The sequence below is a fragment of the Typopeltis vanoorti genome, chromosome 10 (genome assembly GCF_054136105.1).
Source record: "Typopeltis vanoorti isolate ZY-2024b chromosome 10, IOZ_Tvanoo_1.0, whole genome shotgun sequence".
NCBI classification, from domain to species: Eukaryota; Metazoa; Arthropoda; class Arachnida; order Uropygi; family Thelyphonidae; genus Typopeltis; species Typopeltis vanoorti.
This window is the reverse complement of record NC_143558.1, coordinates 32,547,757-32,565,241: the sequence shown is the minus strand read 5'-3', so window position 1 is coordinate 32,565,241 and position 17,485 is coordinate 32,547,757.

Genomic DNA, 17,485 nt, shown 5'->3' with positions numbered 1-17,485 from the left:
TCAACAGTTTAAAAAGTCTTGATCATATCACCTCTCCTTCTTCTATCCACCAAACTCTGCAGTCCACATTCCCTCATTCGATCTTCATACCTCATATTGTACAGTCCTGAATCCATCTTTGTTATCTGCCTCTGTACCTTTTCCACAGTCAATTTATCCCCTTCAAATCCTAGGGACCAAATCCGAGAACAGTAGTCTAAGTGTGGTCTGATCAGGGCCTTATACAACGGAATGATAACTCTTTTATCTCTGCATGTCAGCATCTTTCTCAGTATTGCAGCAATCCTCTGAGTTACCCTCACCACCTTTGCAATATGCTCCTTGAATTTCAGTTGTACTGGAATGTGAAATGTTGAAATGGGGAGGGGGGGGTAGAGTTTTAACACATAAGAAAAGACTAAATGAATAAAAAATATATATAAATTCTCTGAAACAGTGAATGAATAGATGCAATTATTGTTTTAATTAATTTATATTGAATTATTTTAATTATTGATTTATTGTTATAAATTTATAAATAATTTTAAATTATTATTAATTACTTTTTTAAACACATATAAATACTAAATAGAAATCTTTAGCCAAGCTCATTGTGCCTCTAGTAACCAGCTACAGAACTGAACTAAGACCATTTATTTGGATAACTGAGCCAGTTATCTGGAGACAAACTAATAGGCCACCTACTGTATTTGATTTTTAAAATCTTAAGAAACTTCTACATATAATTAAAAGTTCTCTTAATTCTTTTGAAACTTCTTATTGTTATTTATATATAATAGTTTTATTTATTCCAAAATAGTGTTTAACATGTTTACATTATCAATATTAAATTGGGCATGTTGAGAGAGAGAACACTATTCCACCATAAACGATCTTGGACAAATTACATCAGCACTATTTTGCACAGATTAGGTTATCTGATTTCTGAGCTGATGATGATGAAAAATACAGTAAATATAAGCTCCGATTACTATTCTTAGTATTTTCCCATAATGTAAAACACAGCTCCTAGGAGATGTATTACTGTTCTACATTATGAGAGAAGGTCACTACCCAGAGACTGGTTTCAACCTTTTTTTTTTTTAGGTTTCATCAGTGAGTAGGTAGACCTAGATGTAATACTAAGGTTTCGATAGTTAGAACTTATATCTACTGTATTTTTACTGTACGAGTTGCCAAAAAAGGTGCACAAATACAATTACTGAAATAAGAGCCAACAGGTTTCACTTCGGCAAAGTAAAATTATTCAAAATTAAGTGGATATTGAATACCACATTATTTCTCAGCCGAATTAGAAACTCAAAGATAGGAAATCTAATCTAAGAGTTTCATGCCGAATATAGAAAACTATATAAAGATCAGTGAATCCAAGCGTAAGCCAACACCTGGCAGTGCAATGCTGGGCGACTCGTAATAAAGTTGGAGTAAACTCTGATCACTGTTCTTAGTATTTTCCCATAATGTAAAACACAGCTCCTAGGAGATGTAATTGTATTTGTGCACCTTTTTTGTCAACTCTCATACAGTAAAGATACAGTAAATATAAGTTCTGACCATTGAAACCTTAGTATGACATCTAGGTCTATCTACTCACTGATGAGAGACCTCAAAAAAGATCGAACCTGGTATGGGTAGTGACCTTTTCTCATAATGTAGAACAGTAATACATCTCCTAGGAGCTCCTTCAATGTTTCCTTGTTCTAATACTAATTTCTTAGTAATATTATCATTGTAAAAATTGCAAATCAGCATCAAACATTTAATTTAAAAAAAAATAGATCTTGTTTATCTTTCTAAGTCTAACATCAGATAATTCTGTTTCAGTATCCTTTGCCAATTCATGAGTTGTTCCCATAAAATCAGCATACCATATTTCTATTTTAACATAAAGTGATGTAAAATGAAACTCTGATAATAATAAATAAAAAAAAGTTGAAACTGTTTTGTCTTACATTTTTCTAGCTCTGTTAGGTTCTATGAGATTGTTCATTCAACACCATAAAATATTTATTATTATTATGTGAAACCTCGAAGGACTTTATTTTCATCATGGGTGGACACTCTGCTCCGCTCTCCATAAGTAGTTGCAAGTTTACTGGATTGTATAATCATCATTACACTATAGAAAAGTAAACAATACAAATTTTATAGAAACAACTATTGGAATTCAAAAATAGTAATATTAGATCAGAATTATTTTTCAAGAGCAGACTTCTTTTTTCTTTTTTGCTTTCTTAGAACAAAGAATTCATCTGACTGTATTATAAAATATAAATGATTACTATATTACCTAACTAAATAAATATTCTAATATATTTTAATTTTGTATTTTGTTCTATTCCTATATCAGCATCTTAATCTTCTTAACAAATTGAAAATCACTTCAAAAATTATGTATAAGATATTCACCCCCAGGTATTCTGAAGGAATGTGCCAGGGAGTTGACACTTGCCTTGACATATTTTTTTAATATGAGTCTTGCACTCGGTTAAGTTCTTAAGGAGTGGAAGGAGGGCAAGATTGTGCCACTTCATAAAGGATTCAGATCGAACTCAAGCATCAAACTATAGGCCTATCTGTGTGTTAGGTGTTGTGGTTAAGTTGTTGGAGAAGCTTGTGAGAACTAGGATCCAGAGTTGGGTTGACAACAATGGTATTATTTTTGATGGAAAGTGACCTCCCTTTAGCATGGATTTGCTAAAGGGAGGTCACTTTTTAGTAATTACTTACTTATTACAATAAAGTGACTGCTTCCTTGGACAGAGGAGAAGGATACACAGTAATACACTTGGATTTCACAAAGGCTTTTGATAGAGTACCTCATGATAAGTTGACAGTCAAACTAGAGCAGATGGGGTTGGATATTAGACTAGTGTATTGGATTGGAGACTGGCTATCTGATAGGTAATAACAAGTTGTGTATGGGGGAGCGATATCCAGGAAAAGGAAAGTCACTAGTGCCTCAGGGGTCTATTTTAGGTCCATTACTGTTTAACTTGTATATTAATGATATTGGCAAAGATTTGGATGGAAATATTCAGTTGTTTGCAGATGATGCAAAGAAGTTGGGACGAACCATGAAGAGTAGTGAAGATGTTGTGGCCTTACAAGAAGACTTGAATAAATTGAGTGATTGGGCATGGAAATGGGGATGTGAGTTCAATGTTGCAAAATGTAAGGTTTTAAAATTTGGAAAACAAAGATGGGATGCAGAATTTATGCTTGGTGAGAATATATTGTTGGAGGTAGAGGAAATAAGAGATCTGGGGGTGATAGTGGATAAGGATCTAAAATTTAGGGGGGATATCGCCAAAATTGCGAAGACAACACAAAGGCTTCCGGAAATGATGCAGAGGAGTAGGGAGAAGTAGGGAGATTCTTGTTCCGTTGTATAAGGCTTTGATTAGGGCACACATGGACTATTGTTCCCAGATTTGGTCACCAGGTTTTCAGAAGGATAAAGAGATGTTGGAAAGGATCCAAAGGCGACTGACTAAGGTAGTTTCTGATCTCTGGAATGTCGAGTATGAGGAAAGATTGAGAAGATGTAATTTGCAGTCTGGTAGACAGCAGGAAGAGGGGAGATATGATAGAGACCCACAAGTTGGTAAGGGGTTGTTATAGGATCAATGGTGGAGAAGTTCTACAGAGAATAGTGCGAGATCAGGGGAGAACCAGAGGTCATCCCTGGAAACTGTATAAAGAGGGTGTGAGTAGGGGAGTGAGAGACAGGTTTTTTTCGTTGTGAATGATTGGAATGCTTTGCTTGAGAGTGTGGTGTCTGCAAGGAGTTTGAGTGTGTTTAAAACACGGTATGATCAGCTGTGTGTGTGATAAAAGGACCTCCCAGATGAGTCTTTTACTTCATGAGGTCTTGGGGTAATAATAATAATATTCTATGGTAACTGTTTCTATAAAAGCTTATCTTGGCATTAATCTACATTTGAACTCAAACAGTATTTGAGTTCAAATGTAGATTAAATGGCAAGTTCAAATTGAACAGAAAACCCAATTAGTTAGTTCTGGTGGTTTGTGTCCAGAAGAAGAAACACTCCAACATTCTCCATACCATGTTTCTGCACAGTTATTATATTTTTATCCACTACAAGAATAGATAATGGATTACTGGTTCTCAAAAAATACATTACTCATTGTGACAAGTTCAAGATCTCCTATCTCTTATTTACTTGCAGGCCATCATAATTGCTGCTCTTCATAGTGATGAGCAACTTATAATTCATTTGACCACTAAACAAAAAATATTAACGTATATATTAAAAAAATAAATTATATACATTTCTTTTATGTCATTATTTTGAAAGAAATGCATCTCTGTATTGCCATGTTGGTTGAGGAGGGAGGGAGAGAGGATCTCGGCATATGATTTATTGCTGTGTATATGTATTTTTGTGAGTTATTTATAATGTATAATTATAGTCATTTTGATTATAACAGAATGAATCTTCCCAGTATGTTCCTGGTTTTCTCATCATATATATTTGGTGATAGATATTTGTGATCGAAATAGGAATGTCTTGGTTTAGCATCTTGTAAACTGGAAAAGAAAATGAAACATGATTTACATTTTCTACTGTTATTATTAATATTATTTTTAATATGCCAAAAACTATTGTTCTGATGAAATGTAGTATATTTTCAGAACCAAAATTAATTACCGTTGATATACTTCCTTCTCTTTCTCCCATTACCTGTTTAGTCCCCCAGTGTCCATTTTACTGGGAAGCAATAATTATGTATGAGTGTATGTATGAATATAATATTAATATATTATATTCACACATACACATTTAAGTATATTAATATAATATACTTGATTTGAAAACTGATGACACACACACAACAGCATTACTTGTTCCAAAAATTGAAGTTATTTTAAAAAAAACCGACTTCGAACAGAACTAAAACATGTTAACTCTGAGAAACTTAAAAAAAGTTTGTTAACTCTTGTCTTAACACAAGAGTACAAATTGAGTACAAAGTTAAAGGCTGTAATTATAACATTTTATAATCTTTAAAATTGTGATTTTGTAGATGTAACCTAAATATGTGATATGTGAGCTTTAGCAGATTATTTTCACAAGTTAAGTTTTATTTATTTATGAACTACATATTTTGTGACAGTCAACACTGTAAATAAATGAATTACTGATTCTAAATGTGTATACATATCTAAAGTTTTATAGAAAATGCCTTGACTTGATTAAATATGTTCTTTATAAATTCATTCTGTGTATTGCAATTATCATCTCCATTATTTAAGTCTGCTATGTAAAATTCTATAATATTGTGATATTGTGTGATTCTGTATATATATATAAAGTAACATTTTTAAATACTAATTTGTTTTATTAAGAAACTTAAAAGTCAGATATTTATATTTTTTACTAAGAATGCTGTTATTAATGAAATAAAAAAAATCAAATGTAAATATTCGAATTTAGGATTCAAAATAATAATAATGATAATGTTTCATTAATGGCAGAGTTAAGCAAACAAAACAACAACAACAACAAAAAAAAAAAGTGCTGATACACTATTTTATGAAGAATCACATTATGAGCTGTTTATTGCAAGCTAAACATCATGAAAAAAAAAATTGTTCTTTAAAAAATCAGTGTAAAATAACCTCTGCATGTACAGAATAAAATATAATACTTAACTATTTTTTTGTATATATCTTTCTTTTTTTTCGTAAAAATTTAATTTGAGCAAAATTTATAAACAAGAAGTCCTTTGTACTTTGTATTTTTTCATGTTTTCTTTACTTATTAATTAGTAATGTTAACAATTATAAATAAAATAATTAGATATAGAATGACTATTTAGAAAGAGAAATCAAACATTAGAAATTTTATCATTATTTGTCTGTTAGTTTGAAACCAATATTTTTGTGAGAGAGCTCATGTAATGATCAAAATCTAGTATAAATATATCTGGAATATACTTAATAAAAGTATTCCATAATTTGTCATTGGAGAATAACAGTGGCATCAAGTAAACTACACTATATTTTCATTTTAATTTAAAATATCCCAAAACAGACAATGTTAAAATTGTGAGGATTATGGCCTTTTGGCCTATAAATGCTATTATCATTTCTATATTAATTTAACAGATTTCACAATTAAACAGCAAAAAAACATGTAATGGACATAATCAAGTCTTTGACTGCCAGAGTCAAATTGAGGCCTTATCCAAAAGCCTACAAATTTACTAAATATCATTGTAAAATGTGAGATGTCCCTGATGGTGCTGTTTTCTGGAGTTGAGAGGTATTATATCTGGGAAGCTCAGCTTTGCTCCAAGTGTTGCTAAGACAGTTGGATCTGTTGTTATCCTTTGGTTCTAAAATTGTTGAATTTCAATCTCCAGATCTATATACTTGGTCAATTTTTCATGCATTTTTATTCTACTATTCACTGGTATTGCCATGTTACTAAACTACACATTGCAACTGCAGTGATGTCTGTTATATTAAGTTCCATGTGACTGTCTGGCTGAATTTTAAAGTTCCATAATATCTTTGCATTTGCATTTTCGACACATAGTCAAAATTGTGAAGAAAATACAAAGGCGTCTATGAATGATGAGGAGGACACTGACGTGTAGAAGTAGAGAGAGATTCTTGTTCCGTTGTATAAGGCTTTGATTAGGCCACACATGGACTATTGTGCCCAGATTTGGTCACCTGATTTTCAGAAGGATAGAAGGATGAAGAGATGTTGGAAAGGGTCCAAAGGTGGCTGACTAAGGTAGTTTCTGACCTCTGGAATGTCGAGTATGAGGAAAGATTGAGAAGATGTAATTTGCAGAGTCTGGTGGACAGGAGAAAGATGGGAGATATGATAGAAACCTACAAGTTGGTAAGGGGTTGTTATAGGATTAATGCTGGAGTGGTTCTGCATAAAATTCTGGGAGATAAGGAGAGAACCAGAGGTCATCCCTGGAAACTGTATAAAGAGGGTGTGAGTAGGGGAGTGAGAGGCAGGTTTTTTTCGTGCAGAGTTGTGAATGATTGGAATACCTTGCCAGAGAGTGTGGTGTCTGCAAGGAGTTTGAGTGTGTTTAAGACACGGTATGATGAGCTGCGTGTATGTGATAAAAGGACCTCCCAGGTGAGTCTTTGACTCCATGAGGTCTTGGGGGTAATAATAACTTTTTCAACTGTGTTCCAAAAGAGTTTTGCAAGTTTAGAAACCATATTTTTATGTAAGCTCCAATGTACAGCTTTCTCAACTGGGGCTTCTGACCTAATGTCCAATCCTCACCTTCTCGTGGTGCACCCTGTTAGGGTGTGAGTAGGGGAGTGAGGGTGGATACTGAAAATACTGGATACTGAACAAACGAGGATTGGCTGGCAACTTGGGATTTAGCTGAACAAACTGTATTCTTATTGGCTTAGACCACAATATAGAATGATGGTACAACATGACAGAATTTCATGCCTGCTGGGGCATCACCTGGTTAAACTATGCTCCTGTTGTTTTTGCCAGGGAACCAGGGAAAACAGTGAAATTTAACTACTGGAACAAATGCAAAAATACACCACAAATCAACATCACCAGAGTTCAAGATCAGTAATATCAACAGGGCCGGCTCTACTGACGGTGCAAGATGTGCATTTGCACAGGATGGCAAAATTTTTGGGGGCGGTAAAGTTGGCATAAACTATATGAAAAATAAGGGAGAAGGAGTGACAAAATATGCTACTGCACGGGGTGACTATACGAAAAATAAGGGAGAATGGGTGGCAAAATATGCTACTGCACGGGGCAGCAGAATTCCTAGGGGTGTGTGGCCCTGACTATCAACATAAAAAGTCTGAATGGCAAAGAAATGGAGCTAGCTGAGGAATGGATAAGTACCAGATTGCCATAATAGGTGTGACTGAAACAAAAAAAGAACTGTGACAAAAACTGGTGTGATCTTTGTGAGCAATAAATACAAAATGTTATATTCAGGCAATGACAATCAAGGAAAAGAAGGTGTAGCCATAGTATTCAACACTAAATACGAGGCTAATCTTCTAGTAGAATAATGTGGGCAAATATCAGAATGGGGAACTGGACAATGAGACTTATTTGCCTATGGTCTCATCTCACAGAAGGTCTACTAAGGTAGAAATAGCACAATTTTTTGAGGCTTTAGAGAAAGCAATTGACACAATGAAAAATGAAAAGTTGATCCGTGTTGGAGATATAAATAGCAGAGTAGGAAATGATTGTCAGCCATACCACCAGTATATAGTGTCTGTAAATTTCATGCTCTCATGACTGATATGCCTGTATGCAGATTGAAAAACCCAAGCTTCTGGGAGAAAAAGCTTTCGGATGCCGGTCTGGTTGGCCGAGTGGTTAGCGCATCCACTCTCTGACCAAAAAGGCTGTAGGTTCGAATCCAACCATGGGCATGGATATTTGTGATTGTCTGTAAAAGTGGTGGTGGGCAGTAGATGGCGGTGTAGTTGCGGTTCATTGTAGTTGGTGAAGACAGAGATTTGTAGAGCAAGTGCCCTACCTCTGTGAGTGTATGGACTCCCTGGAGGTATCACTTAATAATAATAATCAAAAAAAACCTTACTACCTCCATATGAGATTCCCTAACTCGCCTGTATAAAGATTCCACTAATCACGATGAAAAGCCAACTCAGTTCTTTTCTAATCTAAGGGTACAATGTACTTTTTTTGGGTAACACTTACAGCTTTTGCAATGTGTCCCCTGAACTTCAGTTCCCAATCCACCAAGTTGTTCAAATCCCTTGCTTCCTCCACCTCCTGAAGCAAAGTTCCTGGAAGTGGTAAACCTCATTCCATCGCCTAAGGTGAAAGTGTATAATTCACTTAGCAACATGGTGGTGACATCCCCATCCTTCAGCCCAAAACACCAACCTATTTAAATCGTCTTGTAACAACAACACATCACAATTTCCTGACTTTGCTCTTCCTTATTTATTATCATCAGCAAACAACTGAATATGTTTTAGGTATGTGGCCAGTAGGAGGAGGAGAAATGACTGTGGAAGAATGATATTGTTGGATAAAAATGGGAATAGAGTGACTGATGCAGAGGACATAGTGGAATTGTTCAATTATCATTTTATTGGAGTATTTCATCCTGGAGGAGTCAGTTTTAATGCTAGAGAGATAGGGCAGGTTCGAGGATTAGAGGTACAAGAGGAGAGTGTGTTTCAAATACTGAGTACTCTGGATGTCAATAAAGCTGCGGGACTGGATGGTATTTCACCATGAGTTTTGAGAGAATGTGCTAGGGAACTGACAGAGCCTTTGATCTGGCTTTTCAATGAAAGTCTAGCTGCAGAAAGGTGCCGATGGAATGGAAGGAAGGTAAGATAGTGCCATTGCATAAGGGTGGTAGCAGACTGGAAGTGTCTAATTATAGACCAGTTTGTGTGTCATCAGTAGTTAGTAAGATCTTGGAGAAAGTAGTGAAGGACCTTATACAGCATTGGGCAGATGAGGGTAATGTTACCTGTGAGAGTCAACATGGATTTATGAAGGGGTGCTCTTGTTTTAGCAATATGCTTGCCTTTTATGATAAAGTTACAAGAGCTAGCGAAGGCATTTGACAGGTGCCACATAATAAGCTGATATTTAAGTTGCAGCACATGGGTCTGGATATCAAATTGGTCAACTGGATTCAGGATTCGCTGTCCGATAGGTATCAGAGAGTTGTGTATGGTGGGGCAGTTTCAAGGAAGCAGAGGGTTACAAGTGGGGTCCCACAGGGCTAAGTACTGGGACCCATATTGTTAAACCTTTATATCAATGACATTGTCAGTGGATTGCAGGGAGATATTCAGTTGTTTGTGGATGATGCGAAGCTAGGAAGGATTATTAGTAATAGTGCAGATGCGGCAGCCCTGCAAGAGGATTTGAATAAGCTAAACAGATGGGCAAATAAATGGGGGTGTCAGTTTAATGCAGCAAAATGTTAGGTCTTGAGGTTTGGGAAACATCGAGGGGACACTGCATACTCTATGGGAGGAGTTATACTGGAGGAAGTAGAGGAGACAAGAGATCTGGGGTTGATGATTGATAGGAACCTGAAATTTAGGGGACATATTGCAAAGGTGGTGAAGGTAACACAGAGGATTGCTGTAATTATGAGAAGGACACTGACCTGCAGAGATAAAACAGTTATCATTCCATTGTATAAGACCCTGATCAGACCACACTTGGACTATTGTTCTCAGATTTGGTCCCCAGGATTTGACGGGGATAAATTAACTCTGGAAAGGGTACAAAGGCGGATAACAAAGATGGTTTCAGGACTGTACAATGATAGTTATGAGGATCGTCTGACGGAATGTGGACTGCAGAGTTTGGTGGATAGAAGGAGGAGAGGTGATATGATTGAGACTTTTAAACTGTTGAGAGGTGGTTCCAGGGTTGACACTGGGGAGTTCTTTCACTTGGTTGAACAGCAGGAAGGAGTGATGACAAGAGGTCATCCCTGGAAATTACGAAAGGAAACTGTGAACAAGAGGGTGTGGAGTGGTCTTTTTCATGGAGGGTGGTTGAGTCATGGAATGCCTTGCCTGATGGAATGGTGAGAGCGGGAACGGTCAATGAGTTTAAGGAATGGTATGATAGACTTTGTGTTTCTTAGGGGAGGGAACTCCCCTCAATGCATCTTGATAGACTTTGTGTTTCTAAGGAAAGACCTCCCATGATGAGTCTTTTGACTCCATGGATGCCTGAATAATAATAATAATCTTCATGCTCTGAATTATATCACTGATGTATAAGTTTAACAGCAGTGCTCTCAGAATAGAACCCTGTGGCACCCCACTTGTGATCCCATGCACAACGTATTGGCTTCTATTAGTCAACCATGGCTATTCAACCAAATGGCTAACCCACTTCATCTTGCTCAATTTCAACAGCAGTTTATCATGTGGTACATGATCAAATGCTTCAGCAAAATCCAAATAAATCACTGTATAAGCATCACCCCATACAGTACACTAGCCACCCTATTATTAAATGTAACTAAATTGCTGATACCTGTTTGACAGCCAACCACCTATCCAACTCTACTAAATTTAGTATCTAATCCATTCTGTTCTAGTTTAGTTACCAACTCGTCATGTGGCAGTCTATAAAAAGCCTTTGTAAATTTGAAGTATATGACTGTATGAATCTCCTGTGTCCAATTCATTCATCACTTTGTAGTACATAAGTAAATTGGTAAAACATGGCTTCAATTTAAACAAATCCATGCTGACTATCACAGAGAATTCTACTTTTCTTAGCTCATGAATCTCTCGAACATGTTAACCGCAGTTTAAGATTATACAGATCAGCTACAGCTAAATTTGTAGCCTCGGCCATATCGAAGCATATGAGTAAGAATTGTGCAACTTCCTTTAGTCTAGTCAACATTTAGAGCAGTATGTGTAGGCCTTTCTTTGATGACATTTCATGTGATTCTCAAGGTGTGTTTCATAGGATTTGGTTCAGAACTTTGGGCTTGCCAGATAAAAATCTTGAATTTTGTTTTCTGCAGGCTAGATTCTTATTAGCTTCGCTTTAAACAAAGGATATTGTCATGCTGGAACTTGATTATTCCATATCCGTAAAACTGTCAGATATTTTTTCTGAATATCAATATATAATATTTAGATGTTTGGACTATATTATTATTATTATATAGCACCTCCAGGGAGTCCAAAGACTCATCGAGGGAGGGCACCTACTCCCCAACTTTCCATCTCCACCACTCAATTCACCAACTACTACTATGTTCAACATCTACGTCAACACCATCTACCACCGACCACCACCACTAGTATTTTCACAGACAATCACAAACATCCATGCCCACAGCGGGATTCGAACCCGCAGCCTTTTGGCTGGAGAGCAGATACGCTAACCACTCGGCCATCCAGGACGGCGACATATAATCAACAGTCTTACCATATGCTATTTTTATCCATCAACTTTATTATTGAATGAATCACTATGGTATGCAACATCCCTCAGACCAAAAAAAGGACCATCTAAACTGAACGTTGCATAGCACAATGATTATCATGTGGTAAACCTTTTGGATTGACAGTTGGATTTTTGACAGATAATGAAAAGTTATTATGATGAAGAAGTGGTACCAAGGAAATGAAGGAAGTTACAAACAGTATTCCACAAAACTTGGTGTTGATACTATTGCTATTCAACCTTTATCAGCAACATTATCATTAGATTACATGAAATTATTCTATTTTTATTTTATTTTTACATGAATCCCACCCACCAAAGCTTGGGTTGTTGTAGTACCATGGATGGAGTAAGGATTGGATTCTCTGAAAACCTTACTCGATAGACCAAACATGGAGCTGCTTTTTTTTTTTTCCTTTTCTCAAGCCGCTCTAATAAACAGAGTGGTGGTCAGATACATAACAATGAAATCCATCTGCCATTTAAAGACACATACAAACAACAATGCCTGCTCAGTGATTAGAAATGCTATCTACTCAGCCAACCAGGCCAGCATTTGCAGATTACATGAATAAACTGGAATGTTTGCCAAATAAATGGGAATACTACTGTTAAATGTAACTAGAAAAAATGGGCACTGCCAATCCACAGATAAAAGCTATTAGTGGAAAACTGAACAAGTGGAATAAGCAAGGAATCTTGAAATGTTGATAAGATGTTGCATTACGCATCTTGAAACTCAAACATAATTGATGGCATGGACTTTTTGAGAATGGTTCGTTGTTGTGAATGCAACACGTATATGTGGTGGAATGTGGAGAGAGACTGAACAGGACATGAGAGAGAGAGAGAGAGGGTATGGATATGTCGAAAGTGTAATATTTTGTTTGACTACAAGTTAATAGTAAATGCAAAACATGCTGTGGAATGAAAGAGTGTGTAATTGTGGATGCAAATGGGTGTATAAATCATGGAATTGAAGTGAAAGAAAGTATACATGAAGAAATGAAAGTGAGTGATGCTGTGGAAGTGAAAAAAAAAGGCAGAATGGGAAAATGAAAGAAATGAATGACAGACTGACAGATAGTGTAATTGCCAAAATGCAAGACTTGAAAAATGAGATGAAAGTGAAATGAAAAATATGTGTAATGAGATGAGAAGTTTGGTGGATAAGAATAGAGGCATGCAAAAGGTTAGAATGAAGAAAAGCAGAGAAAAAGAGATGGCAAATGACTCAACAATAGCTATATATGGAGATTCCATTATTAGAGGTTTGGTAAATGAGAGATTCCATAAGATGTGTTTTCCAAGAGAGAAGATTAGCAGGATAATTGATGTGTTGGATATGAGAAGCAGATGAGCAAGTGAGTTGGTGGTGGTTGTTGGAACAAATGATATGATTGGACATAAAGAGAATGTGAGGATGGATGTCTGGAGATTGTTGACGAGAGTGAAAAATCACATTGTGATTGGAAAGGTCAGTGAGTTGCTGAGGTATGATGATGAAATGGGGAGCAAGGATCATAAATGGTACATTGGAAGAGCTATGTGAGGAGAAGGGAGTGGAGTTTGTAAATGTGTGGGATGCATTTGAGGGAAGAATGGAAATATATAAAAGTGACAGGTTGTATTTAAATAGATTTAGTGTGAGTCAGAACTGCTTCAAGGAGGAGCAATGCTGATGTGAGCAAGAGGTGAAGCAAAGATCAGGAGAGAGGAACTGATAACACTGAAATGGTTGTAAATGAGAATAGTAGTACCGTAACTAATAATGATAAAACAGGAATGCACGATGGACAGGGAAACAGGAGTCATGGGTGGGCAGTGGGAGACAGTATAAGGAGAGTTGATGTTGGAAGTAGTAGTGAATGTGTGTATGAAGATGGTCAGTATAGGAATGGGATGCATTTGAGTCTGAAGAGATAGTAGGGTTACGTGATGATAAAGCAATTGGAAATGGTTAGGCATAGGGAAAATTGCAACCCACAAATGTATGGGCATGACTGCTTACTAATTTAAAAGTGAATTGCTATGTTTATTTACAAATGTCACGAGCATAAGAAATAAGGAAGATGAAATGGTTTTGCTGATTGAGTTTATTCACCCAAAAATTGTGGGAATAAGTGAAACATGGTTGGGTAAGGATGATAACCTGATTGGAATAGAAATGGAAGGATATGATGTTTTCTGTGAGGATATAAAGGATAAAGAGGGAGTGCTGTTGATGATAGCAAGTGAATTATGTCTGCACAAAGAGGAGATGTGAATAGTGGCAGTGGTTTTGAGACAGTATGATGTGAGGAGGTTGACAGGAAGAGATATTTAGTCAGATGCTGCTATAGGCCAGTTAATGTGGAGGGTGGTGATGAAGAAACATATAAGCAAATTTGGTTTATTGAAGGGAAGGGTGATTTTAATTATGGCAGTATAGATTGAAATGAAGAGATAGCATTTGAGAATAATGAAAATTATTCTCAAATGCTATCGAGTTCCTGAGAGATAACTATCTTAGGCAGTATGTAAAGGAGGGCACATGAAAATCGTGAGTTTTAGATCTCATCATTTCATCAGCAGATATGAATAAGAGAAGGTGGAGGGGTGGGTGGTATGATTGAGACATATAAGTTGGTCAAGGAAGTGCTACAAGGTTAACATGGAAGAAATTTTTCATAAAATAGGAATAGAACCAGAGGCCTGGAAACTGTATGAGGAGAATGTGTGTGCAAGGAATGAGGAGCAGGTTCTTTGCATGTTCAATGGTTGATGAGTGGAATGTATTGCCTGAGAATGTATTGAATGTAGACACATTGAATCAGTTTATGGCACAGTTGGATGAATTTTTTTTGTGTGCAATAGTACCTTCTGCAATGAGTCTAGACTCCATTAAGAGTAGATGTTAATAATGGAGAGAGAGAGAGATTCAGTTCAAGGGACACATGGCAAAGGCGGTGTACAAAACTCAGAGGATTGGTAAAGTACTCCTAAAAAATAAAATAAAAAACTGAAAATGACTTTCAGAGGTAAGGGTTTATAGTGATTCATGCTTAATCAGACCATGTTTGGATTGTGTTCAGATTAATCATTAAGATTTTGAAGGAAGATGGAGAAGAAGATTGTTTAATTTTGGGATGACGTTGTTGTCTCGACATCTCTTTAAAAAGGTTGGGTGATTTAATATAATAGAACTGGCAATTCTATTTCCTATCACACACAAAAAGTTCATCTAACTGTGCCATAATAAATAGAATTTCCAGTTAACGTTGAGCTTGTAATTTTCGTTTTCTTTGCTTTCCAGATTGTACCCTGAAGCCGACAGCATAAGCCGGCGAAACTTGTTGGTAATTAAAATAGTTATTCACCTACACTTGACCAGTATCTAAATAATAGTTTATTCTCATTAATCCTTGTGGCCAAGAATCAACAATTTTGAATATGAACAGGATCAACGAGATCACTAAACGGAAGGTTACGCCATCTTGAACTTTTAAAGTGTAAAAAAGCAAAGTTCTTAAATCACCTAAGATTGTTTAATGTTGGCTAAGGGTATATATTGAGGATAAGTAATCTGAAGAGTATATGAATGACAGAAGGGTGATATTTGAGACTTTTAAGCTTGGAGAGATGTGTGTGTGTGTGTGTCTGCCCAGGTGAACCCTGAAGAGATTTTTCAAAGAACAAAACAAGGATAAAGGACTTTAAATTAAAGATGCTAAAAATTATATTCTTGGTTTCCTTTATCCAAGTGCAAGGCAACAAAGTTTGTATGTGAAGTAGCTTCATCACTGGGAGATGCTTGTATATAGAAGCTGAATTCAGATCAGTTGCCTTAATGCAAAGCACATATCCCCCTTTGCAAACATGTATAATGCTAAACATTATGGGAAAAGGCCACTACAAAGACCAGTTTTGACCTTTATTGATGTATTGTTAAAGTGCAGGGATATCCCTTCAAAAACTCTTACATCTACATTATCATTCTAAATCTCTCTGAGTGACCCAAAAGGATCACTACTGAAAATCCATGTAATGTATTTATCCTAATGGACAGTAAATGGGACACTTTGGGACAGTCTTTGCTAATCTTTTATGCACAGCAAGTTCTTGAGTTTAGGCTTGCTAATTGTGAAATGAAATGAAATCTCAAATGTGTTCTCAAATTTGGTCCCCAGGATTTGAAGGGGATAAATTTACTGTGGAAAGGGTACAGAGGCGGATAACAAAGATGCTTTCAGGACTGTACAATATCAGTTATGAGAATTGACTGAGGGAATGTGGACTGCAGAGTTTGGTAGATAGAAGAAGGAGAGGTGATATGATCGAGACTTTTAAACTGTTGAGAGGCAGTTATAGGGAGTTCTTTCGCTTGGTGGAACAGTGGGAAGGAGCGATGACAAGACGCCATCCCTGGAAGTTACAAAAGGAAGCTGTGAGGATTGGTTTCTTTGCGTGGTGGGTGGTTGAACCGTGGAATGCATTGCCTGAGAGAGAGAGTGGTGAGAGCAAGAACGGTCAATGAATTCAAGGAGTGGTATGATAGACTTTGTGTTTCCTAAGAAGGACCTCCCACGATGAGTCTCTTGACTCCATGGAGGCCTGAATAATAATAATAATAATAATCTTAAGAGATCTGAGAGGTTTTCTTTTTTAACAAGGAGAATTGACTTTTTTTTTTCTTTTTTTCCAAACAGCTTTTCTATTTTGAGATGCAAATCAAAATGTTGAAATCGAAATATGAAATCCAGATTCAAGTGAAATAGCTGACATTCTACAGTCCTGATAATACTATAATTTTTTTTTAATATGAATATTATGCATAAAAGGTTCCTGCATTTAGTACTATGGGTGGGCATAGGACTAAAAGAACTTGAAGGACTTTGTACTCATTCCAAAGTCCTTCAGGTTCAAATATAGTTCTGAACATGGTTTTATACAATGAATCAGAGGGGTGTGCACTGCACAACACACACAAATACACTTTTTGCTGTTGGAGAATCTTCTCATGATTGTGACAAATTACTCTCCTCTTTCTCTGTGGGGTTTGTATCAACTGTTGTTGCAATACATTTCTTGAGCTTTGTTCTCCTTTCTATTTTCGCATCTTTGCAAATTGAGATAATGTAAGTTGCAGATATTAAGATCTGTAAGTTAAATTACTTCAGTCTCTCATAACTTTTCAGATTATGATGAGAGATTCCAAAACTTAACTTTCCTCACGTTTCAAATTCTTGATATTGCTAGGCTTTGAGGAGAGTTTTGTTGCAGTTGGTGAGAAGATTATTATTCACAGAGAAGAAAGAATTAAAAATAAAAAGGCCACCCATGGTTTGTATGAAAGTATGGTAAGAAAGGGGCAGAGTATTTTTATATGCATAGTAATGGTTGAGCAAAATACATTGATAGTGTGTATTTTGAATGAGTTTTAATGTATTGTCAGCATTGTTGCTTTCCAGGCTACAGGTTTTGGGTTCCATTCCTGCTATGAACATGAATGTTTGTGAAGTAATTTC